Genomic DNA, 25,661 nt, shown 5'->3' with positions numbered 1-25,661 from the left:
ATGCATGTGAGCTCGCTCTCTCTCTCCCTCTCTCCCTCAGAAATAAATAAATAAACTTTAAAAAACAAGGATAAGTTTTATTTAAGAGAGAGACAGGGTAGGCTCCAGTTTTTCCCCTATTATTAGGGCCTGATTATTTTATCCACAGCTCTACCACGATCTCATTCTGGTTCCTCTGGTGCTGTAAGTTTGTTACAAGCAGCAACTAAAACAAAGGCTTTCTTTGTTCATAGCAAGCCACAGGGAGAGCCTGTCTTATCTCTCCCAGAATACTGTGGAAGCTTCTCTTCATTTATTATTATCCCAAACTAGCTTTGGCTGCTCATTCCTGAAACTTGACTTAGACAAAGGGTAAGCTGACTATGATCAGTTAAGACTGAATTTATGGGGTGAAATACATGTTGTGAATGAATTTCAATATCCGCTACATTCAATTTCAGACCAACAGAAGTTCCAGAAGGAAAGAACAGAGAAAAAAAAGAGAGATTTGATCAAATAAATACCACACGAAAATTTCCTAGAACTTAAGAGCATATACCTACAAGCAAAAAAGGGACTATTGGGTAGCCAGCAAAATAAATAATCAAAGACCCATTCAAAGAACTCTCATGGATTTTCAGAAAACCAAAAATAATAAGAATATCCTAAAAGCTTCAGAGAAAAAAAATGTAGATCTCATTCACAAGAATGGGAGTCAGAACAGCATTGGATTTCTCAACAGTTCAATACATTTTAGAAGAGAGTGAGGGGATGCTTTCAGAATTCAAAGGAAAAATCACAGTCAAATAACATGATTTATTCAAAGGATATGATTAACACACTTGAAGTATTCCTTGGGTTTAATCATAGGGGTAATTGTAATCCTATTATTCTATATCCAGCCAAACTACCAATCAGGAATCAGATAAAGCCACTTTCAAACATTCAAGAATTCATAATATTATCTCCCCAAACACCTTTTTGAGGAAAATAACAGGTGTTCTTCATGAAAATGAAAAAATAAATCAAGAAAGAGAGAAAATCACCACAGCAGTAACTGCTGTTGAGGCATTTGACAAGAGTAGCTATCACTACTAAACAAATGAAAAAGGAGGAAGAGAGACCATTATTAATTCCATGGAGAAAAGTTTTACATAAGTATAAGTATAGCATGACAGCTATACTTAACAACACTGTACTGTCTGCTTGAATGTTGCTAAGACAATAGAGCTTAAAGATTCTCCCACCATACACAAACACAAAATAACTGGAGGTGTTAACTAATGTTTTTGTGGTAATCATTTCACAGTATATATGACTGTCAAATCATCATATTCTATACCTTAAACTTACACAATACGTCAATCATATCTCAGTAAAGATAGAGGGGAAAAAAAAGAAAAAATATATACTTAACACTTTGGTGAACATTACTGTCCATAAAAAAAAGACAGGAAATATAAACACCTTACATTTATTACTTCAGCAGTAAATAATATTAACACATTAAATATTGATTCAACAGATTTAATAACAATTGTTATCCTACTATACTAGAAGTATCTTGGCCAGTATAATAGAGATGATGGGGTTGAAAAGAAAAATCCTGAGCCTCTGAAACAAGCAGTTAATAGAAACAGCTTAAAATTAAAAGATTCAGAATTAGCAGTATGAGTATGTAATATTAAAATACAGCATTAGAAACCATCAACAAAATGAAAAGGCAAACTACAGAGTGGGAGAAAATATTTGCAAATTGAGAAAATATTTGCAAATCATATGTCTAATAAGGGTTTAGTATCATTAATAGTATATATAAAAAAGGAAAAGATTAAAAATGGGCAGAAGAACTGAATAGACATTTTTCCAAAGACATACAAGTGGCCAAAAGGTATATGAAAAGGTGCTCAACATCACTAATCATCAGAGAAATGCAAATCAAAACTGCAGTGAGATATCACCTCACACCTGTTAGAATGGCTACAACCAAAAAGACAAGGGATAATAAATGCTTGTGAAAATATGGAGAAAAGGAAAACTTTTGCACTGTTGGTAGGAATGTAGATTGCTGCAGCCACTCTGAAGATTCCTCAAAAAAATAAAAATAGAGCCACCATATGATCCAGCAATTCCACATTTGGATATACAATCAAAGGAAAAGAAGTCACTATTTCAAAGAGATATCTGTACCTTCATGTTCACTGCAGCATTATTTACAATAGCCAAGACATGGAAACAATCTAGGTGTCCATCAACAGATGAATGGATAAAGAAGTTGTGATATAGATTTATAGATACACACACACACACACACACACACACACACACACACACACACAGGACTATTAACTATTAAAAGGAAGGAAATTCTGCCATTTGCAATAACAAAGATGGATCTTGAGGTCATTATGCTAAGTGAAATAAGTCAGAGAAAGACAATTACTATATGATTTCATGTATATTGGTAATCTAAAAGAAAACCAATTCACAGAAGCAGAGAACAGATTGATAGTTGCCAAAAGTGGGGGATGGGGATGGTGAAAATGAGTGAACATGGTCAAAAGTACAATTTCCAGTTAAAAGATAAATAAGTTCTGGGGATCTAATGCACAGCATGATGACTATAGTTAACAACACTGTACTATATATTTAAAAGTTGCTAAGAGAGTAAATCTTAAAAGATCTCATCACACACACAAAATGTAACCATGTGAGGTGATGGATGTTAACTAAACTTATTGTGGTACTCATTTCACAGTATACACATATACAAAATCATTATATTGCATGTCTTAAACTAATACAATGTTATACGCCAATTATATTTCAATAAAACAAAAAATAAACAAACAGCATTAAATAGCAAACAAAATAGTATAAAAGAGTAGAAAAAGGCTTTCTCTGAACTAGGTCTAGAAGTAAATGTAGACCTGATATTTTTCTAAATCAGACTTTCAGAATTCAAATATTATTTTACTATTAACATAAATTGTACTTAGATCAAAGTATAGTGCCTTGATCTATTTAGATACCAGATGATTCAGATGATTTTACTGTTGCTAAAAGAAAAAAAAGATAAGTCTAAAGTCAGCAAGCTTCTTACTTAGCTACTAAAAAGTATTTAGCTGCTAGAACCTATTTACATTGTCTTTTAGCAACCAGCTCAATAAGTTACTACCTTGGGTGGTACAGGAAGGCAGAATGGTGCTCTATTTTGTGTGACTGGTATGGAGATAGGTTAAGAAGAAAGACTAGAAGAGAAATACTACGTTAGTTAATTCATCCAATATTCATTTTTTTAATTTTTTAATGTTTATTTATATTTTAAAGAGAGACAGTGCACCAGCAGGGGAGGGCATAGAGAGAGACAGAGAAGAATCTGAAGCAGGCTCCAGGCTTTGAGCTATCAGCACAGAGCCTGACATGGGGCTTGAACTCACAAGCCATGAGATGATCTGAGCTGAAGTCGGACACTCAACCAACTGAGCCACCCAGGTGACCCCAACCAATATTTATTTTAAACTCTGAGGGTAAACCACAAAATATGGTACAAGATCCCTGCTTTCAAGGAACTCTTATTTGATTTCAGAACTCATATTCAATTTCAAATTCAGTTATATACTGAATGATAGACTACTAAAATACATAATGCCATACATACATCTCAGAGATATTATGTTGCACAGAAAATGCCAGAAACAAAAGCACATACTAAAAGATTCTGTTTATATTAAGTTCATAACTAGGCAAAACTAATCTTTGGTGAAGGAAGTCAGAGTTTTGGTTACTGTTGGAAACAAAGGTATTAGTGAACATGATGCATATTTCTTTCTCCTTTTCAGCCTATTTAAGTAGATGTAAAACATCTATACTGTGCAATATGACAGTAATCAAGAAGATCAAAATGCACTGCAAGCAAGGGTAGTTCATAGAACTCATATAGAATTCCCAAACTCTATTACATACCAATAGGCATTTGAATGAGAACCTTCTCAGATTATAGGGTAGGGCCACCCTCAGATAAGATAAGTCTGAGTTACTTTATTTCTCTGAGTTAAAGCTATACCTCAACTTCCTTCTCACAAGAATCGTAACACATCCGCAGGTCAGGTACTTGGTTGAGGGTATTCAGGCAAACAGTGTAGAACCTACCCTTATCTTTCCAATTGTATAATGAAAAAGTGACTTTTGGAAAGTGATTTAGTCCATGGATTTGTCTTTAATTGCAACAACCAAGGAAATTCTATTGTAAATCTTTAGTTTCAATAAGTCAGCCAAAACTGAGCTGATGCTTTTGTTGCCTAAGTAATATTGTAAGGCCAAAAGATATGCAGCCAATGCTCCCAAATCTGCTTCTGATCCTCTTTCCCCATATTCAAATTAGAAGCACCCCAAACCCATTATCACCATACTGTCCAGATATTCTCTTGCATCTTTCTGCTCTAGTAATTCCAAAATGCTTCTCTTTAACGGAGAAAAAAATGTTTCTCTTTAACAGAAAAAAAAAAATGTTTTTTTTATTTTGGCCTTCAATTTCTGAGCAACCCAAGAGAAGAAATTCACTCAATGTGGTTTTTAGCCAATACTCTAGAAGGAGACATAGGCCCACCTCCATCATCCCAGATGAGGTGGAAAAAACACCATATACACATCCATGTGGCTTGGGCTTCCCACAGTATTGTGGCCTCAGGATATCAGGGCTCCTAGAGAGTGTTTCCAACAACCAAAATTGAAGTTTTATAGCCTTTTGTGATCTTGCCTTAGAAGAAACATATCATTACTTCTGCTGTACTCTTTTGATCAAAGAAGTCACATGCCTACCCAGATTCAAGGGGAAGGGAAACAGATTGCACTTCTCAATGTGAAAAATGTCAAAGACCTTGCAAACAACACTGTTGCATGGAGGGAAGAAAAAGTGTATTGTGGACCATATTTGGGATGTATGGTTCACTCAGATAAGCTATCCTATATCCTAGTCCCACAGTCTAAGATTATCAGGTTGGTGATTCTCCTACTTCTGCCATTAAGACTCTTTGTCTTTGCAGATGAAAAATTAAGGGAAAAGGGCAGAAGAGATCTTGTAATCAGTGGCACAGTTATTTATTTAATGCAAGTGATTTTAGTGGTAGGAAAAAGAACGTGAAACTCCAAAAAGATATTTCCCCAAACATTCAGGTGAAGGCTGCAGGGCTCTTCTTAGTTTAAACTCTTAAATTGAAATCCCCCCTCCCCCTCACCTCCTTGCCAAGAGAGGTAGTGGTCAAACTTTCTTTAGTGTGAATTAAGGGTTAACTGAGCCATACAAAAAAGGTATGAAAAAAGGCCAAGGCAACAGGGTCCCTTGCCTAAAGTGGGGTCCAGAAACGGTGATAACCAGAAATGGTAGTTCTGTGGAAATAAATAAGGCAATGAAGAAGAACGATATCACCATAGGTTTCAACCTTGTTGCTTCATGCCATTTCCAATGATTTACAGTGGCTTGTCATAACCTAAATTTAAAAAGAGGTTTCTGTGAAGAGTCAAATTTCCCTCTTAGAATAGAATAATCTGAAGAGCTTTTTTGTATTGGGCTTTTCTGAATAATGAAAGGTGAGTTAAAGACATATAATTTAATCCTAAACCATGGCTCAAAAAACACTTTTCTCCCCAAAGATGGAATTTAGGGGGAAAACTACTTTAAAATAAGACTTTCTTTTCCTAGTTGCTTCTTTAGAAAGAGCTAGAAGCATGAGACCAGGCAGAAAGAGGAGGGCCAAGGGGAGGTCAGAGATATTGCTGTCCTAAGCCACTGCCCAAGTACAAGATAGAATTCCATAAACATTGAGTTACATTCTTTTTTCCAAGGCTGTCAAGTTTCTTAACACTGAAACAATATCACCATCTGATGGTCACATGCCTATGGTTTGGGACCGTGAATTGATGGGAATGTAAAAGGGAAGAGGAAGAAAGTTAACAAGAAAATTTCCTCCTTTTCTCTTCCCATGTACCTTCCTTTATATCAACAAAACAAAAAAAGGAGAGGGGAAGGGCACAGAAAGAAAAACACAAAACAACTTTACAGACAGCATCTACTTTTGTAGGTTTCCAGACACAAGAAACAATCCAGTGAAGAGGCTGTAGTCTTACATTGCTTTAAAATTCCCGACTTTTAAGGCCAGTTTGTAGACTGGCTCCTCAGGACCTCAGAATCTTCCTTCCAGGGTTGGTTTGTACAGTGCTTCCCAGTGGAAATATCTACTCCCGTCTTGCTGCTAATTCAGAGCCAAACACTTGGGTGTCCTAAACGAGGTGCCACTGGGTATTTAACAATCTCAAAATCCATTGGCCAAATTCCCTGTGAATTGATTCCAACCAGAGATCCTACAAGCGATCACTCTCCCTAAGAATCATGACTTGAAGTATGTATCAGCCAGGATTAGATCAAAGAAGCAGAACCACCAGGAGAAAGCTAATAAGGGGTTTATTACAGGGATTTGACATAACCCAATGGTGGGAGTTGGTTAAACAGCCTACATCAAGCTCTACCTTCTGTGTTTGTTGCCGAAGCCTAAAGTCAGCAGGGCTGTCGGAAAGGAAATGTAGATATCCAGTGGGGAAAACAAAGACAAACTGGAACCTGCAAGGATGGGCCAGAATCCTCAAGAACATATTAGAACCTGTATTCTCTCACTTCCTCAAAGTTTCCACCTTCAGTGACAGAGTGTTCTGCAGGACAAGATGATCATTCATCACAGAACTAGAGTCCCACCGCCTCCCAGAAGGTAGAACAGCTGAAGAAGGATCCAGCAGGAACAGCAGACCAGCTATCTGGGCGAGCCTAAGGATAACTACTGGCATATGTGAGCGGCATATGCCATGTACAGACCTTTCAAGCATAAAAATAAGATGGCTGTTGCTTCATTTCTGCCTCCTACATCTTTCATAAAATGTCTCTTGTGGCTATTTTAACCCGTAACTATGCAAGGAAGGGAATTGTGGAAAGTGTAATTCCAGCCAAGTTAGCTTAACAATACAAACCTACCCCAACTTGATTGGTTTTCTAGCACCTCCCTGTCACCCACCAAGCTGGCTTCACTTGACTGTCTTTTCTACTATATGACACGTAAGGGAGAGAGTAAGAGAGCAGGGGAAGTAAGGAGAGAGAGAATCAAGAAAGAGAAGGCAAGGTGCACTATCCAGAATGAACAAAACTAGAAGAAAGAGGAAGAGCCTCTTGGCTTCTTGTGACACAAAGAAGTGATAGATAACATAGCTAATTAACTATCCAGGCTTGGAACAAACTTCAGTACACTGGAACATCTTAAATAAAAGGCTGCTGTGATATCTACTGACCTTCACCCTCTAATCTGCACCAATGCCTATTAAACTAAGGTTATCCGGTGGAAAAGAGAGGGTCTGGAGGTCCTCATTACCTGACTTGGCATATCTACTGAGACTAAAGTTCTAGTAATGCCATCCAAAACCACATACCAGGTGAGCATATGATAAATATTTTATCCTGGGCTTAATGAAGACTTCCAAAATCATTAAACTAAAAAACAAAAACCTTCTCTAATGTTCTGAGTATTTGACCTCATTTTCAAGTATAGTTACCAGCTGTATCTATTCCAGTCACCTAAGTATATCACCCCCTTAGTGGATTCCATAGTTCAAGGCCTCCTAGATTCCCTGGGGCATCTGAGCCAGTCCCCCAGGAAGCCCAAAAGAGAATGGAGAGAAAGAAGAAAGCATCAATGATTATATTTAGGCTGTGGACACCAACCACTTGGTCCTCATTAGCCTGGGTCCAATTACTCTCAGGACATGGGTCACAGCTTATTTTCATGTGTCCGTGACACTGTGACTCATGCTCTCATTGAGCTTTCAGGCAGGAAATCTCTATTGGTGGTAAATTACAACCAAGTGTCTTTCACTTTATTACCTCATGACAAAAGTAGGCAGAAGAAGAGCATTGTTGTTCACATTTACTGGGTATGGTGGAAAAATGGAATCAAAGAAATGTGAAGGGAAATACACATGGAGTTCTCTTCTCCCAGAGAAATATGGCTTCCCTCAAAAACTAGGAAACTCTGCATACCGTGTGTGATTTAGCCCCCTGGGTATATGTAACCATGTGGAGAGAGTGTCAGAGAACAAGACAGGGTCTAAACGTGTGTGACAAAAGGGTTTGAGAATGTCCAAAACTCTTAGGAAAACGGGTGGACTGAGAGTAATTTCAGCAATGCAGGTCTGAGGTGCCAACGTAACAAAGTCAGGAGAGACTAGCAATTACATTGACTCTTTCATGCAAGTTTGGAGAAAGGCAATGGAATTACAAGTTAGTAAGTCTTAGATCACCTGAAAAAGGTAGGGCAAAACTGGCAGGATCCACAAGGAAGACCCACAGGGCGGGGAGATGACATTGGCTTTGTACATACAGCACTGTTGTTTCCTATAATGATTGAAAACAGTAGTTCTCAAAGTGTGACCCCAGACCAGTGGCGTCAGCATCATCTGGGCACTTATTAGAAATAGGGCTGGGTGGGGGGATGGGTGAAACAGGTAATAAGGATCAAGGAGTGCGCTTGTGATGAGCACTGGGTGATGTATGGAATTGTTGAATCACTATATAGTACACTTGAAACTAATATAACATTGTATGTTAACTATACTGGAATTAAAATAAAATTTTTAAAAAAGAAATGCAAATTCTTACACACACACACACACACACACAAAGGAAATTCTAGGGAAGACGAAACCCAGATCAAGGCAATTCTGATACAGAGTAAAGTTTGAACCACACTGGTTTAGTGTGTGGATTTACCTTGGCTCAGAAGCACTGCTAGCATAAAATGATTTTTGGTTCTGTTCCATGGTCTCTAAACACCCAGTGGATAATTTGGCTTCCCAGGTAGCTATCTTGCTCTCAGAGAGCAAGTGCCTAGCCAGCTGACTAAGACATTCCAGTCCTCTTGGTGCTGTGCTTCCCAAGCTAAATTAACATGCTACCATTCTGATTTGTATAATAAATCAGTCACCTGTATGGTGTTTTTGACCTGATCCAGCACCTCAGTTTAATACCCGATGCTAAGCCCCATTGACGACACCACCGCCTGATGCTAAAGCACTGCCAAATTGGAGAACAGGAAGCTCTTTTGAAGCAGAATTCCTGTATATCAAACAGAAAAAAGTAGGACTGCTCTAGTGGTAGCTAGTGTGAAGAGCAAGCACCCTCTGTGTCTCCCATTCACAGCTTCTGGGAGGTCTCAACCCCAGGGGCACTGTTGGAAAACCAAGTATCAGAAAAAGGAACATCTCTGGAGGAGGCTGGAAAGATGGGAAGGATACAGATAGGCAGAGAGGAGCATTGTGCACTGAATAAGGGAAGCTGCAAGGAAGAAGATCTGTAGGGGAACTACGGGTTACACCTGTTCTGAATGGAAAACAAACACTGGAAAGTGACCCAAAGTTGAAGAAATAGTGAGACCATGTTTTGGAGGATCTTCAACTCTAGATGGAAGGGTCCAGATTTGATTCCATTGGAGGATCCAGGACAAATGTCTGAGTGGACAGGTGAAATGGCAGGCAGGTCTCATCATTTAATAATCCCTGAGGAGTTGTGAGGATGCCATGATGCTGAAGAAATCTCACCAAGAGATTGCAGGACATTCTGCTTGGGAATCCTGAACCCTGAGTATTCCCCTAAAAATTCATTCAATACTTACGTGAGTAACTCCATCATGGCCTCAAGTTAACACAAACCACCAAAAGAGCATTAATTTTCTTTGTAAAAATCCAAAAAGGAAATTAGGAAACTTTGGATGAGCTTTGATTAGCCTCTGAGCATTGCCTGCTGCATAGTGGGAACGGTAGGGAAAATCTTGAGAAGACCTGGTTTTTAGTCCCTCCTCCACCTAGCTCAGACTGTTTGGCCGTGAGCAAGTTACTGAACTTCTCTGTTTCCTCATCAGTGAAATGGGAGCAACATCTTAATACAAAGATTTTGTGAAGTTTAAATGAGAAAGCAAACACAACACATTTAGGGCAGAGCTTGATATGTAGTGGGGGCATAATAAATGTTATCTGAATCCAAGTATGAAAATCTGGAAGCAAAATACTAGATATATCATTTCTGAAATTTTCAAAATCCTGAAAAGAGAAAAAACAATCAGCACCCATTACCTAAACTCACATTACAACATGAATATTTTATCACCCTCAACCATAGATACTGAAAAAAAAATGGGGGGTGAGGGGGAGAGTGGCACCTGGGTGGCTCAGTCAGTTAAGCACCCACTTCGGCTCAGGTCATGATCCCCCAGTCCATGGGTTCAAGCCCCGCATCAGGCTCTGTGCTGACAGCTCAGAGCCTGGAGCCCACTTCAGATTCTGTGTTTCCCTCTCTCTCTGCCCCTACCCCTCTCATACTCTGTCTCTCAAAAAATGAATAAATGTTGAAAAAAAATTTTTTAAGGGGGAGCCTAGTCAGTACTCCAAGTATTATTTTACAGACATTTTCTTCCAAACCCAAAAGAACAATGTCAAAACCAGACAAGCGGTGACTTTGCACCTACCTGAGTCGTGGGCATCCACAACGAGTGAACACAGTCCAGTGCCAAGTCAATACAAAGCCCAATAACACAAGAGCACATTTGTTGCCATCAGGTTCCCATGGCAATTATCTGTGATTATCTCTTTGGGATGGATCACTTTGTATTGCCAGGATGAGCTCATGGAAGAGGCAGGTAATTTGAATGCACCCATCACCCCCTAAATAATTAAAATCCAAAACTGATGAGAGAGCTCCATTCTACAGGCAAAGTCAACAAATCATGGCTTTGGTCATGAGTTCCTAGTATTTTCCTGAAAATATTTTCTGGAATGTGAACAAAACTGAGCAGTCCTCTCCAAGGTCCTCTCCAAGCATCCAAAGCCACATTGACCCAAGTCATGTCCAGGAGAGATGCAAACACCCACTAAATCTAGTAGAAATGGGGCTGAAGGCAGCCTAATGAGAACCGAAATGCAATAGCAGGAAAATACAAGAGGCAGCCAGTGTTTGGGGAATATTTAAAGAATGCAAACATCATTCCTCAGAGCCAGAGGCTGGCATGGCTGCAGAAGTCCCAGCAAATACTACTTGGCTCATCGAAGTCTGTCTTCTCTGCATGTACTTTTACTGTATCTGCTCCTTTCTTTTATTTAAATGGCCAAAATATCAAAGACCTTAAAATTGCTAAAAATATCAAAAAATTACTTTTTTAGGTGCTGAGATAACTTTTGTATATTTCCCTCTTTTGAAAGCATAGTTGACACACAATGTGACATTAGCTTCAGGTCACCAGAGTGATTGACAACTCTGTATGTTGTGCTGGGCTCACGACAAGGTACTGACACCATACAACACTATTACAATTCCACTGACTATATTCCCTACGCTGTACCTTTCTTCCCTGTGACTTATTCATTCCATAACTGAAGCCTGTACCTCTCACTCCCCTTCATCCATTTTGCCTATCCCCCATATCCCCACCCCCTACAGCCCCTCGTAACCATCAGCTTGTTCTCTGTATTTATGGGTCTGTTTTCCACTTTTTTTGTTGTTTGTTCATTTGTTTTATTAGATTTCATATGTAGGTGAAATCATATGGTGTTAGCCTTTCTCTGACTTATTTCCCTTCACATAATACCTTCTAGTTATATCCATGTTGTAACAAATGGCAAGATATCATCTTTTTAATGACTAATATTCTATCATACATACACATATACACATGTATTTATAGCTCACATCTCCCTTATCCATTCAATCTATTAATGGACACTGGCTGCTTCCATATCTTGGCTATTGTATATAATGCCACAATAAACACAGGGGTGCACAGATCTTTTCAAAATAGTATTTTTGCTTTCTCAGGGCAAATCCCCAGTAGTGAAATCACTGGATCATATGACATTTCTATTTTTAATTTTTTGAGGAACCTCCATACTGAATGCATTTCCTTCCTTCTCTTTTTCTACACCTTTCAAATTTCTACATATTACTTTTATAATGAATGAAAACACTATTTTTTAAAACACCAATCTTATAATCAGTGATATTTATCCCCTTTGTTTTAGATTTGTTTTTTCATTTTCTCTCCAGTAACTCTGGGCCAGTATTGTTTCCCCATGTGGAATGCCCACTTGCTTCTCTGTTGCTAGATTCTCCCATCTGTCAATGCCCAATGAAGTTCCACACTCAACACGAAGCTTTTGCTGACTGTTCAGCCTGGAGTGTCATGGTCCATCTCTGAATTCCTACCACCACATTTCCCAAAGTATGTTCCACAGCACATTAATTCTCCAGTTTAATTTTTTAGTTTAATTCTCCAGAAGCATTCTATGAACAAATCAGTTTGAGAAATGCTCCTTGTTATATCCATCCTTTAGAAAGTCACAATTCAGTTGGCCATTAAAGGCCCTGAGAAGTCCTGCAGCAAGGCAATCTTTTCTGCTTTTCCCTACTCTGTTTCTTTTTCACACACTAACATACACATTACTCATTACTGTCATGGGAGTTACTCTATAAAACCATCTTTGGAGAATGCTTTTTCACAGCAATGCATTTGCAACTCATCCCTCTAAAAAAATCTACACTAACAAACACATTTACCAGAAATTTGAAAAATGGCCTTTGATTTACTGAAAAATCTAGCAGGATAAAGAGGGTGTTAGAACAAAGTGAAACCTAAAAAAAAAAAAAATTTAAATTCTTCTAACTGTGAAAATACTGAGAATTCTGGGTGATATTGTTATGTAAGGGCAGCCTCTCACAGGATAATCACATAATTGCATACTAACTTATGTTGTAAAAGATACTGGTAATTATGTTTTCATGGATAGGTTAGAAGAAAACATTTTCTCCCCATCTCTGCATTTTTACATTGACTAATAAAATGGGAACTTCTGGTTTGGGAAGGTGTTGGGAAATTAGGTGTTTTTCCTTTCCTCTTAAACCCCCACCTCTATTCCTCTCCCAGAGGAAATGGAGTGACCCAACTTGTCAATAGGATTAAACCACTTTTGAACCTTTCTGAGATATTCCTTCTGGAAGCAACTAATTGCAGTAAATATGTTCCCTGGTGGAGAGTAAGTTCACTAAAATGGGGCATGTGGCTGCAGCTGTATGAAGGGCATGTGTCTACTGGGTAAGAAGGTGAGCAAATTAGGAAGCTAGACTGCAGCTAGCTGGAGCCATGTTCCCCAGTGCCTGGCAATAAGACATCATGATATATTTTATCCTAAACTGATTCTGTATCTATTTCTCAATTAGTTCAGAATCCCAAGGAGGAATTTGTAGAACTGGAATCTGCAAAACAGATACCCAAAAATATGCAAGCAGAGAATTTATATCTCCCTATGCCCTACAGTGTATGTCCTGGTGCCTTCCATCAGATGGTGTCCAATAAATATTGATTCAGCCAATGAATAAGTAGCAAGAAATTATCATTTCTGATTAATGCCCATACCTCATCGCATCTGCCAAAGCTACGAATATCTGTTTCTGACTGACCCAAAAATGTCATGGACAAAGGCACAACTCTAGGTATATTTGGACATGAAAAGGCAGATAGAAGTCCACTGTGAGAGCCAAGAGAATTTTCAATTTTTTATGGATTAGATTTATGCTCTCTCTTTATCCATTGGATTTCTAAATAAGTCATAGATCTGTTAATGACTAATGGATGCTATGTCAGACCAATTGGAAGATTCAAGCATCTTTGCCATTCATAAAATCTTAGACATCTCAAGCAATCCCTCCCACTAGTCCAAACACTTCATGAGCAGTTGGCCCAGGACCAGTTGAGACTTAAAAACACTGAAAGAACTGTTTTTTCCCCCTAAAATATATAATCCACTGGACCACCATGGTGCCTGAAATTCCCACCACTGAGGACACTGGACTAGGTTAAAATAACATCATTGCATCCACATAGATTACAGATAGATTAGCCAAAACTTCACTAGGACCTGGCTCTGAAAGAACAGAATGGGATTGACAACAAGAAAGGTTTCCAAGATGTGGAAGGAGTCAGCATGAGATACAGTATATTGCTAGAGACCGTGGGTTCTGGAGGCAGACTTTGAATTCAAAGCCCAGCTCCACCACTGACTAGGTCTGTGACACTGAGCAAACCACCAACCTCTCTGTACTTTATCTACTCATCTGTATAATGGGGCTTGGTGAGGGGCTCAGCCAGGGCAGCATCCTAAGACAATGAAAGCCAGGAGAAGGGGTCATGTGGCTCCTGGGGAAGTCACCAGGAGGAATGAAAACATAATCAAAGAACAGCAGAACTGTTGAAGCTTTTATAATTCGTTGTCAGAAAATAAAGGAAAAGTGGGCTCTCACTATGAACCCAAGGGCTCTCAACTTTATTTCAGCTTATTTGTTTCAGGTCAGAATTTAGATAAATCATGCACCACATCCAAAGATATTTGATTCTTAAGGAACCATGTGAACACTTTTATGATACAGTTCCTCTCAACAAAAATTTGAGCACCTAACAAACATGTACAAGATAGTTTTCTAGTTTATCTTTAAAAGACACAAGATATATCCTGGGTCAGTAATAAGCAGATCATGAGTGAGGTCAAAGAGTAAAGAGATGGATTCAGAAATTTAAAAAGAAAGTATTAATGATAACAAAGAGTAAGAGAAATAGCTAAGTGGTGAAGAAATAAAATAAGTTTGCAAGGGTTAAAAACACATGTGCACACACACACACACACACACACACACGTTATATTTTCTAGAGCATGATATGCTTTCTTGCAAAGAATATGTCCAGTTCTCAAACAGCACAAGTAATGGAATATTGTCACAATGCTGCAAAAAGGAGCAAAAAGGAAATTCCAGTGCCAAGTACAGTACCTGGAATCCAATAGTTACTCAAAAAAAATCTTTGCTCAAACCTGGTATAAATAATTTACATGTGTGTTTGTGTGTTAAATGTTAAGTAAGATTTAGCTTACAACGATTAGATACGTTGTGGTAAAATCTCGGGCTTCAAAGGGAGATAATGGCTGGCCTTAGGAATGGTATCTAGTCTTCCAACAAAATAAAATAAAAAGAACATTCCAAAGACAAAAATCGACGCTTGGATTTCTTTGCTCCAGAGGTAGAAAAGACTTGCAGAAATTCTTACTCATACTACCTTAGTTTGGCTTTGCCTGAAAGTACACCCGGAGACAAAGACTTGGATTCAGTTTTGGGAGGTGCCCCCAGGAAGTGGGAGTGAGGAGGTGGGGAGAATGAGACAAGGAGGAGCCAGCAACGGCCCACAGAAGGAGGCATTATCAATGCCGCCACAGTGAGTGTAAATGATTCCACTAGGCCCTCCTGAGAAGCACTCAGAATGCTTCCTAGGATTGTCCATCTAAAAGATAAACACCTGGGGCTTTAATCCTTCTGCTACCTTCCCCACTGGCTAAGATTTGACCCTAAACTCAGCAATTCTACAGGCTTGGGCTTCACTTGTAATTCTTAAGTGTGGGAGGAAGTCCTGGGATAGAAATCAGTTAACACACAAGGAGACGCTGGAAGGGAGATGCTGATTGCTGGAGGAACTGTGTCACCCACAGCTGCAGCTAAAATTTCAAAGTAACCTGAAAGGATGTGATGAAGGCACCACAGGTGGTGTCCTGTGATACCTTTACTATAAAACTTTATCAACAACGTAGCTATTCCATAGATAATAATCAAAGGTCACTGGATCCTTGATGTCAAAATAAAAGCAAAAATGAATCCTCTCTCTGCAAATGCCCCTCTACCTCCCTAGCAGTCTCCTTCCTCCTTCAATATGCTGTTCGTGATCCACATTTTACAAGGAGCCTTTTCAACCTAAGTTCACCCAGAACAACCGCTCTCCTTTATCATCTCTGCATCTGCTGTCTATATGCCATAGTTTATTTAAATAACATGAGTTGTTATTACTTGGTTTGAATTGAGGGAGGCCAAATATGTCCTCTAAAACAACTACCTGTGATAAAAGCTTATTACAGCAATGTTAGCCAACATAGCAGATTTCAGTACAATTTCCTCACACTAGTTTATTAGTGTATAACAAATGCCAACACATATAATGGCTCAAACATGACAAAAGTTCATTTCTTGCTCATATTAAGGACAAATGGGTGTCCCTGATTCGCAGGTAGTATAATTCCAAGGCATGCTGAGCTCTAACCAATCAGGGAACCATTGCAAAGAATATGTTTCTATTGTGTTGCTTTGTCATCTTTAACATGTGATTTCCAAGGTCACTGGGCTCCTCCATATCAAGCAGGTTGAAGGCAAAAGAATCAAGAAGGTCACATGAAGGAGGTATTTATGGACCTAGAATTCAATCACATAGCCACACCAAACTACAAAGAAGGCTAAGAAATGTAGAAAATATGGGTTTGCTTAACAATGGGTTGTGGTCATTCTCAGCCACAACCAGTATTAGAAAGCAGTTTTCTGACTTTTTGCCAGATTTCGGTATATATTTTCTTTGCGTGCTTGGTTTTGCTTAATCTGAATGCAACTCTTTGAGACTGGAATTAAGCCTCTCCAGATTTCTGCAGCATGAAGGATTACATGGACCTTGTTAAAAACCTGTTAAAATACTTTTCACACCGTGCGCTGGTCTGTATGTGTCTATCCCACTTGACTGTGAACTCTTTAGTGACATGTACTATATTATTTCCATTTTTGAAAATATAACCTAGCATGAAGTAACACTTAACAAATGCTTAAGAATAAATGAATTAAAGCATTTTGTCATTCTCCAGAGTTATTGTCCATGTGTTTTAAATATTGTTACTTGTTCTAAATAAGACATTGTTATGTAGGTATTGTTATTTAGAAGCAAGAGGATAACAGAAGGTAACACCATATTCTGAGTTCCACTGCTCAGCTTCTAAATATGGGTGTGCCCTAGGATTCCAGTTTCAGCCATCTTTTTGTCTCTGTCTGTATGGTCTCCCTAAAACTAGGTGATCTCATCTAGTCTTTTAGCAGTTATCATTACTACAGTACTACTCTTAACAACTACAATGAAATCTCAATGGCATACAACAATAAATATATCCTATAATATATATTATAGGATATATATATTATATATATATTATTATATTATTATATAATAATATAATATAATTATAATTTTATATATTATTATTTTATATTATTATATAATATATTATTTTAATATTATAATATTATATAATAATATAATATAATTATATTATATAGGATATATAATTATATATATATATCCTATTATAGGATATATAATATCCTATAATAGGATATATATATATATTATAATATATATAATTATATATATATATATATATATATATATAATATAAACAAATCTCTATGTTGTCTGGGAATTTCTACCAACACAATACAGGTTTAGCTAAAATCTGATGGACTTATTCCTGTGCTGTGGCTTAGCTGGGGGCCAGCTGGTCTAGGGTGGTCTCAGCATTGATATACTTGGTCTCTTGTCCTCCAACAGACTAAGGCTTAAGTGTATTGTCACAACACAGGCAGGGGTTTGAGAAAGAGGAAGCACCAAAGCCTGTTTTAATACTATACAAGCTGGGCCACCTGGGTGGCTCAGTCAGTTGAGCATCTGGCGCTAGGTTTCAGCTCAGGTCATGGTCTCACAGTTCATGAGTTCGAGCCCCACATCGGATTCTGTGCTGACAGTGCAAAGCTTGCTTGGAGTTCTCTCTCTCCCTCTCTCTCTCTGCCTTACCCCCCCCCCCCAAATAAGTAAAAAAACAAAGAACACTTCATTTAAAAAAAACCATATAAGCTAATTCTAACAATCATATGGAAAAAATTTGAAAGCAAGGATAGCTGGCAAAATTCATTCTAAAAAATATTCCTTCATTCATTCCCTAAGGGGAAACAAGATCTCTAAGAAAATAAATGTATTGTAAAGCTAGAATCATCAAAATAGTGAATATCAATTTAATAAAATAAATCATGCAGAAACAGAGCCCCAAAAAGTGGAATTTCATTCATAATAAGGATGGTATTTTGAATCAGTTTTCCCGAGATGAATTATTCAATAAATGGACTTTAGGCAACTGACGAGGCTTTGGGAAAACAAAACAAAACAATAAGCGTACATCACTGTATCGTACCTTACAATAAAATTCAAAATAGATCAAATGTATAAACAATAAAAGGTAAAGAATAAAAGAACAGTGGGTATGATTTTATAACTAGGGTAGAAAATCTAAATCCACAAAAGAAAATATTGATATATTCAGTTACATAAAAATCAAACATTTCTGTATGCCAAAAATAAACACCATAATCAAAATCTAAAGAAACGCAACAAACAGGAGACTATAGTTGCTACTCATGTCACTAAAGAGCTAATGTCCTCAAGAGAAAAATAGGCAAACAAACAAAAAACATTTGCAGAAAAGAATATAGAAAAAATTTTCCAACCTCTCTCATAAAATGAGAAATATAAATCTTAATGACACATCTTTTTTCCTACATCAGTTTGGCAAGGATCAAAAAGCTTGACCTCCTTCTGTATTGACAGGGTGTGGAGCAAGGGTCAGCAAACTTTTTCTCTAAAGAACCAGATAGTAAATCTTTTCAGCTTTGTGGACCATATGTTTTCTGTCACATCTACCTAACTTTGCTGTTTGAAAGCAGCATAACACGCGAATGGTTAGCACTCTGGACTCTGAAAGCAGCCACAGACAATGGACATGGTGGTGCTCCAACAAAATTGTATTTACAAAAGCAGGTAGCCATAGTTTGTCCACTGCTGGTGTAGACAAACAAGCATTCACATACAGTACTGATGGGACTGTAAGTGTGTACCACCTTCATGGAGGGCAGTCTGGCATTATATGTCACCAGTGAAAGTGCACATATATTTTGATCCAGCAATTCTAATTGTAGGCCTGTAGCTTGTAGGTATACTCACACATATGTGAAAGGATATGACAGCAAGGATATTCATTGCAACCAAGAACTGGAGACTATTTATTTATTTATTTATTTATTAATGTTTATTTATTTTTGAGAGAGAGACAGAGACAGAGACAGCACGAGCAGGGGAGGGGCAGAGAGAGAGGGAGACACAAAATCTGAAGCAGGCTCCAGGTTCTGGGCTGTCAGCACAGATCCTGACGCAGGGCTCGAATTCACGAGCTGTGAGATCATGACCTGAGTCAAAGTTGGACGCTTAACTGACTGAGCCACCCAGGCACCCCAAGAACTGGAGACAATTTAAAGGCATCTATACTGTGGAATAATAGTTAACCTCCCTAGAAACAATAGGGAAGTCCCATTTACTAATAGATTTCAAGGTATAATGTTAAGGGGAAGAAAGCAAGGCTCAGGACAGGACACAAAAGACGCTATCATTGGGGCAGGCATGTACACATATACATTTATAAATGCGTGCACTATCTTATCATTGGAAGGATACTCATGAAACTATAAGAAAGCCTCCATCTAAGAAGAGGAAGTGAATGACTGAGGATGGGGTAAAACTGAGACTAACTTTTCTTAGCATGAATATTTCGAACTCAGAATGTTGAGCCATGTTCTTCTATCACTTATATAAAAATTACAGTTAAATGTATGAGTTTTCACTCAATGAGGCCCACTTAACAGTGGGTAGGCAAGACAGGAGGTGAAAGGGAGTCTCTCAAGAGAAAATGTGCCCAAGAAACACATATTCCAGATTGTTCCTGCCCAGAACTTTTTTTCCTCAGAATTCTATCGTTCTTTTATCAGCTGTCTTTGGGACTTCTTACTGCCTTTGTAAATCCGACTGTTCCACCTCTCTTTTAACCTATGCCTGCAGTGTGCCTGAGTCATCTAACCCTACCTCCTCCGCTCTCTCAGCTGAGGGTTCACCTGAGGCAAGGTGGTCACCAAGGGCGCCTTTGTGAAGTTGAGTGGGTCTTGCTGGTGAGCACCAGTGCCAAAAGAGGAGGGCACACAAGGACACTCTGAGGAGCGAACCCCGGTCAGACCAGCTCCTATCGCTCACTTGATTGGGAAAGGGTGTCTTTCACAAGTCTTCACATACCTGGCCTTGGTTTGGAAAGTTCGGGATGGAATCAGTGAGAAGATGTCTATGGGAACAAGGTCAATACACCCATAATGACCACAGAGTCAGACATGCTTGCTGGCTGACGATACCATAAGGGCAGCACCTGAGAGCTAGGGCACATGTCAACTCTACTGCCTGAGATTCGGGTTGCCACACCTTAGCACCTGGCCTCATTCAAACATGGCCCTACCCCTTAATCTCTTGTATTAAATGGGGTGGCCCTGCTCTTTCCAATGTATCCAAGAAATAGAGCTGTAAGGCAGAAGGTCTAAACTCAAGTTCCCAAGGGGCAGGGAAATTTAGAGACAGAATTCAATGAGGGTGTGCTCTCAGAAGGGGAGTGGAGGAAGCAGGACAGTCAGAGGAAGGAGCTGACAAAGAATGTGTGCTCAGATGGAGTCTGGCCTCATTCTGATCCCATGGGAAGCTCTGAAGCACTAATGATATCACAGAGTTAGACCGCCTTATGGCTGCAAACTAAAAGGGGAGAAAGAAGGCATAGCTTCCCTGATAAAGGGGCTCCTATTTGGCTGGGGGCAATCCTCTGGAAAAGCAAACAACACGCAGCAGCTGGGAAATAAATTCCAGCTCTGCAAAGATGATTAGGCAGAACTTAATAGTATCCACTTTTTTGCATGACTGGTGAGCTTCTGAAGAACAGAGGACAGCTGCTCTGACTACAATGAATTTCTAAGGGAAAGCCATGGATCCACCATCCACAGTATTTGCCCACCAAGTAACAAACATTCTTGTGTTTGGTTAATGCCAGAACATGCATTACCCAAACGTTAGCAGCTTTAGGGCAACATAGTTGTTTCCTGGGGCTTGCTGTAACAGAGTACCAAAACAGAGCAACTTAAACAACAGAAATGTATTGTCTCACATTCCTGGAGGCTGGATGTCCCAGATTAAGGTATCAGCAGGGTCATGCTCCCTCTGAAACCTATAGGGGGAAGAATCCTTCCTTGCCTCTTCCAGCTCCTGGTAGCCCCAGGTATTCCTTGCCAATGTTCCATTGGAGACAATGTAACTCCAGTCTTCACATGGCATGTTCCCTATGTACGTGTCTGTCTCTAAATTTCCCTCTTTTAGTAGGACAGCAGTCGAATTGGATTAGGGGCCCACCCTACTTCAGTATGATCTCATTGTAACTAATTATATCCTCAACAGCTCTATTTCTAAATAAAGTCGTGGTATGAGGTACTGGAGGTTAGTATTTTCATCTAAGAGTTTGGGCTTCTAGTCTGGGGCTGCTCCAACTATATCATACTACTTACTACCTCTGGTCTTGTTACTACAACCCAGTCTTGTGTGACCCATTATTTTATTCTAACCCTATATTTTACTTTAATTATAATTAATTTATCCATGGCAATTACAAGTGAGGGCCCAAACCAGTCCCTCTTCTGTGTAATGGCAGTATGGACACAATGCACTGATTCCTCTCATTTGTAACTTCTGCCTTGGTTTGGCTGCTGTCTAGTCAAACCATAAAGCAGAAAAACCACCTCCATGTAGATAAAGAAGATTACATTACTGGAAGAGGTGAGGCAGAGGCAGTGAGCCATCTGCAACACTTAATGGACAAAACGTTTTTTAACATTCACTATGAGGTACATATAATGGTTATTAAGGGAAATTCTGAATTTTGAAAGGTTTTGATTCCAATATGTTGAGTATCAAGAGAAAAGGAGTATAGACATGAATCATAATTGTTCCTGGCTACTAATCAAAAGGTCAAATGAAGTCACTGGAGGCACACCTGTACAGAGGTACACCATTAAAAGTTCCATTCTGGATAGAAATTCTAAAGAGACACAAGATCAACTAAACCCTTAGGGACAAGAGCAGCAGACTTTGAATGAGTCACTAGCAGATAAACAAGGAGGCAGAAGATAATGTGTGCACATGAGAGTCATTAAAGGAATGAGCTGAGAAGGTACATGGATGAGTAAAGAGATGAAGTGACACCCCGTCCACACTCCCACGACTAAAAGATGTCTGTGTCTTTTAGCAGCCTTTGCATGGTCCCTCTCTCCAGCCAAAATGTTTCTCCTGACCCCAAGGTTAGGTTCTGAACATCCCACGCTGCTGTCTGGGCCAGAGACTTGCTTCATTATCAAGGTGATGTCATGGGCTCCTGGCAATCAGGTCACCTATTAGCTCCTCTTGCCTTTCTTGAACTTCCTGACCCATCACTTGGCCCTGACCTCTGGAAACAGTGCTCACCCTGCTCCCACTTGCCTGCCCAACCTACTGCTGCCTGAGCTAACCTATGCCCTTTGATCTGCCACACTATGTTCTTGCAACAACACAGACTGGTTATCAAATATTTGTGTAGCCTAAGCTCTATCTGTTATCAAGTTTTCTAGGCCCTTTGAATTAAGCATTTTTCATTAATCCAGTATTTTTGGTACCCAGCCATGCTGCATGAAATTGACTAACATTGGGTTAACATATCTTTTAAATTTTGTTTCCAAAACTGGGCTTACAGAAGAATAGCCATGAATGTAGTAGTAAGTGTCACATACTACCCCTTTAAGACTTCATGTAATAGTCTTGGGAAGTAATTTCTTATGTATGCACCCATACTTGCAATGAGTACCAAATTATGTTTTATAGATGGGAAAGACTTGTTGCAGTGATGGTCTTAATCCCACTCTTCCCTGTGTCCATGTCCTCTGTAACCTTGAAAGCCCTCCCACTCTGACTGGCCAAGTTCCTTGATGTGGCCAATAGGATGTTGGCAGACATGTTCAAAGGCTTGAAAAAGTACTTGTGTATGTACACTCCCACTCTTACTCCTCTGCCACTGCTATTAAAATACTCCTGGGCTAAGATGGAGGGTAAGATACAGAAAGGATCTGAGTTGCTATCACTACTGGGGCCATCCTAGATCAGACACCCCACAAATCTTCCAACCAGTGGGCAAGTCAAGCCAAGACCAAAAAATCACCCAGCCAATCTGCAGACTGAATGTGTCTCACTCAGATCCACAGGTTTTAAGTGGTTTGTTATCGACACAACAGCCTGTAAAGTATCTTATTATACACAATCCCATTCAGTAGCAATAAACCCACTTGAACATAAATTCCATGACAGCACAGATCTTGTCTGTTTGAGTCATTGATGTTTCCTAATTACCTACAATAGTGCCTGATGCATAGTAGGTTTTCAAATCAACATTTACTGAATTGATGAATGAATATGGAATAAAAGTAATAATGATAATAGTAATAATAATATTAGATACAATTGACTTAAATTCTATTATGTTCTAAGCACTCTAGTAGGTGCTTAATCAGCTACTTCATTTCATTTTTTCATCAACCCTGCAAAGTAACTATTATTCATCCCATTCTAAAGAGGAGAAAATTGAGGTTTAAAGTGGTTGAGCAATTTGTTTAAGATCATACATCTCAAAAGTGGCATATGCATGGCTTTGAACTATTAAAACTATTTAGTAGGTGGCTTTAAATTTTATTTAAATTCTAGTTAGTTAACATACAATGAAATAGTGGTTTCAGGAGTCAAATTCAGTGATTCATCGCTTCCTTACAACACCCAGTGTTCATCATAACAAGTGCCCTCATTAGTACCCATCACCCATCTAACCCATCCCCCTACCCACCTCCCTCCATCAACCCTCAGTTTGTTCTCTGTACTTAAGAGATTCTTATGGTTTGCCTGTCTCTGTTTTTATCTTATTTTTCCTTCCCTTTCCCTATGTTCACCTGTTGTTTATTAAATTCCACATATAAGTGAAATCATATGATGTATGATATTTGTCTTTCTCTGTCTTATTTTACTTAGCGTAATACAATGTACTTCCATTCATGTTGTTGCAAATAGAAGATTTCATTTTTTTGATTGCTGAGTAATATTCCATTGAATGAATTCCATATTCATTCATACATATATGTACATATATGAATATGTATATATGTATATATACACATATATGTATATATATGTACATATATATGAATATATATGTGTGTGTGTATACCACATCTTTTTTATCAGTTCATCAGTCAATGAACATTTGACCTCTCTCCATGGTTTGGCTATTGTCGATAATGCTGCTAAAACATCAGGGTGTATGTACCCCTTCGAATCCGTATTTTTTTATCCTTTGGGCAAATACCTAGTAGTGCAATTGCCGGATCATAGCATAGTTCTGTTTTTAACTTTTTGAGAAACCTCCATACTGTTCTCCAGAGTGGCTGCACCAGTTTGCATTCACACCAACAGTGCAAGAGAAAGTTTCCCTTTCTCCACATCCTCACCAATACTTGTTGTTTCTTGTGTTGTTAATTTAAGCCATTCTGACAGGTGTGAGGTGGTATCTCACACATTGTGGTTTTGATTTGTATTTCTCTGATGATGAGTGATGTTGAGCATCTTTTTATGTGTCTGTTAGTCATCTGGATGTAGAGTGGGCAGTGCTGAGCAATAAGTAGAAAGCTAATTTTCTTTCCAAATAAAGACAGAATTGAAATTCTGGTTTGTCAGCTCAGGCTGCTATAACAAAATACCTTAGACGGGGTGTCTTAAATAACAGGTACTTACTTCTCACATTTCTGGAAGCTAGGAAGTCTAATTTCCAGGTACTGGCAGATTTGGTTCTTGGTGAAGGCTATCTTCCTGGGTTGCAGAGGAACACCTTCTCACTGTGTCCTCACGTGGCTGGGAACACAGCCTCCTGTGGATCCTCCTTTCCTTGTAAGGAAAGTAATCCCATCATAAGGACCCTACCCTAATGACTTCTAAATCTATTACCTCCCAAAGGCACCACCTCTGAATAAAGTCACATTGGAGGTTAGGACTTTAACATATGAATGGGGAAGGGGGACAAATTCCAAGGTGGGTTATGAATCCCATGAAAACAAAGAAACATAGCTATATGAGGGAAGTTTTTCATTTTAGGGGGAGAGAGGTCAGAGGTATCACTGAAAGAGGCACTGATAAGTTTTCACCATGTAGTGGTATTTAAAGTCATGTGAGGAGCGCCTGGGTGGCTCAGTCAGTTAAGCGTCCGACTTCGGGCCAGGTCACGATCTCATGGTCCATGAGTTCGAGCCCCACGTCGGGCTCTGTGCTGACAGCTCAGAGCCTGGAGCCTGCTTCGGATTCTGTGACTCCCCCTCTCTCTCTGCTCCTCCCCTGTTCATGCTCTGTCTCTCTCTGTCTCAAAAATAAATAAACATTTTTAAAAAATAAATAAATAAAGTCATGTGACTATATAATCTACAAGAAAGTGGATGCAAATAGAGAAGACAAATGAGGACTGAGCCCAGGATACTACAGCTCTAAGAGGTAAAGGAGATGCAGAAGAACCAGCAAGGGAAACTGAGAAGGAGCAACAACTAAGTAGGAGATAAAACATCAGAGCATAGTGTCCTGACAATCAAGTGACGAGTGGTGTCAAATGATGCTGATAGGTCTAATAAGATAAAGACTGAAAATTTGACCATTGTTTTTTAGCAACTGTTGTGACTGGTGGCTTTGCTTGCTATTTATGACTCTGACAAGAGTGGTTCTGGGGAATAGTAAAGATGACAA

Source organism: Panthera pardus, unplaced genomic scaffold (genome assembly GCF_024362965.1).
Source record: "Panthera pardus isolate Hobbes unplaced genomic scaffold, ASM2436296v1 HiC_scaffold_25, whole genome shotgun sequence".
NCBI classification, from domain to species: Eukaryota; Metazoa; Chordata; class Mammalia; order Carnivora; family Felidae; genus Panthera; species Panthera pardus.
The sequence above is the reverse complement of the archived record's forward strand: the minus strand, read 5'-3'. Positions refer to the sequence as shown.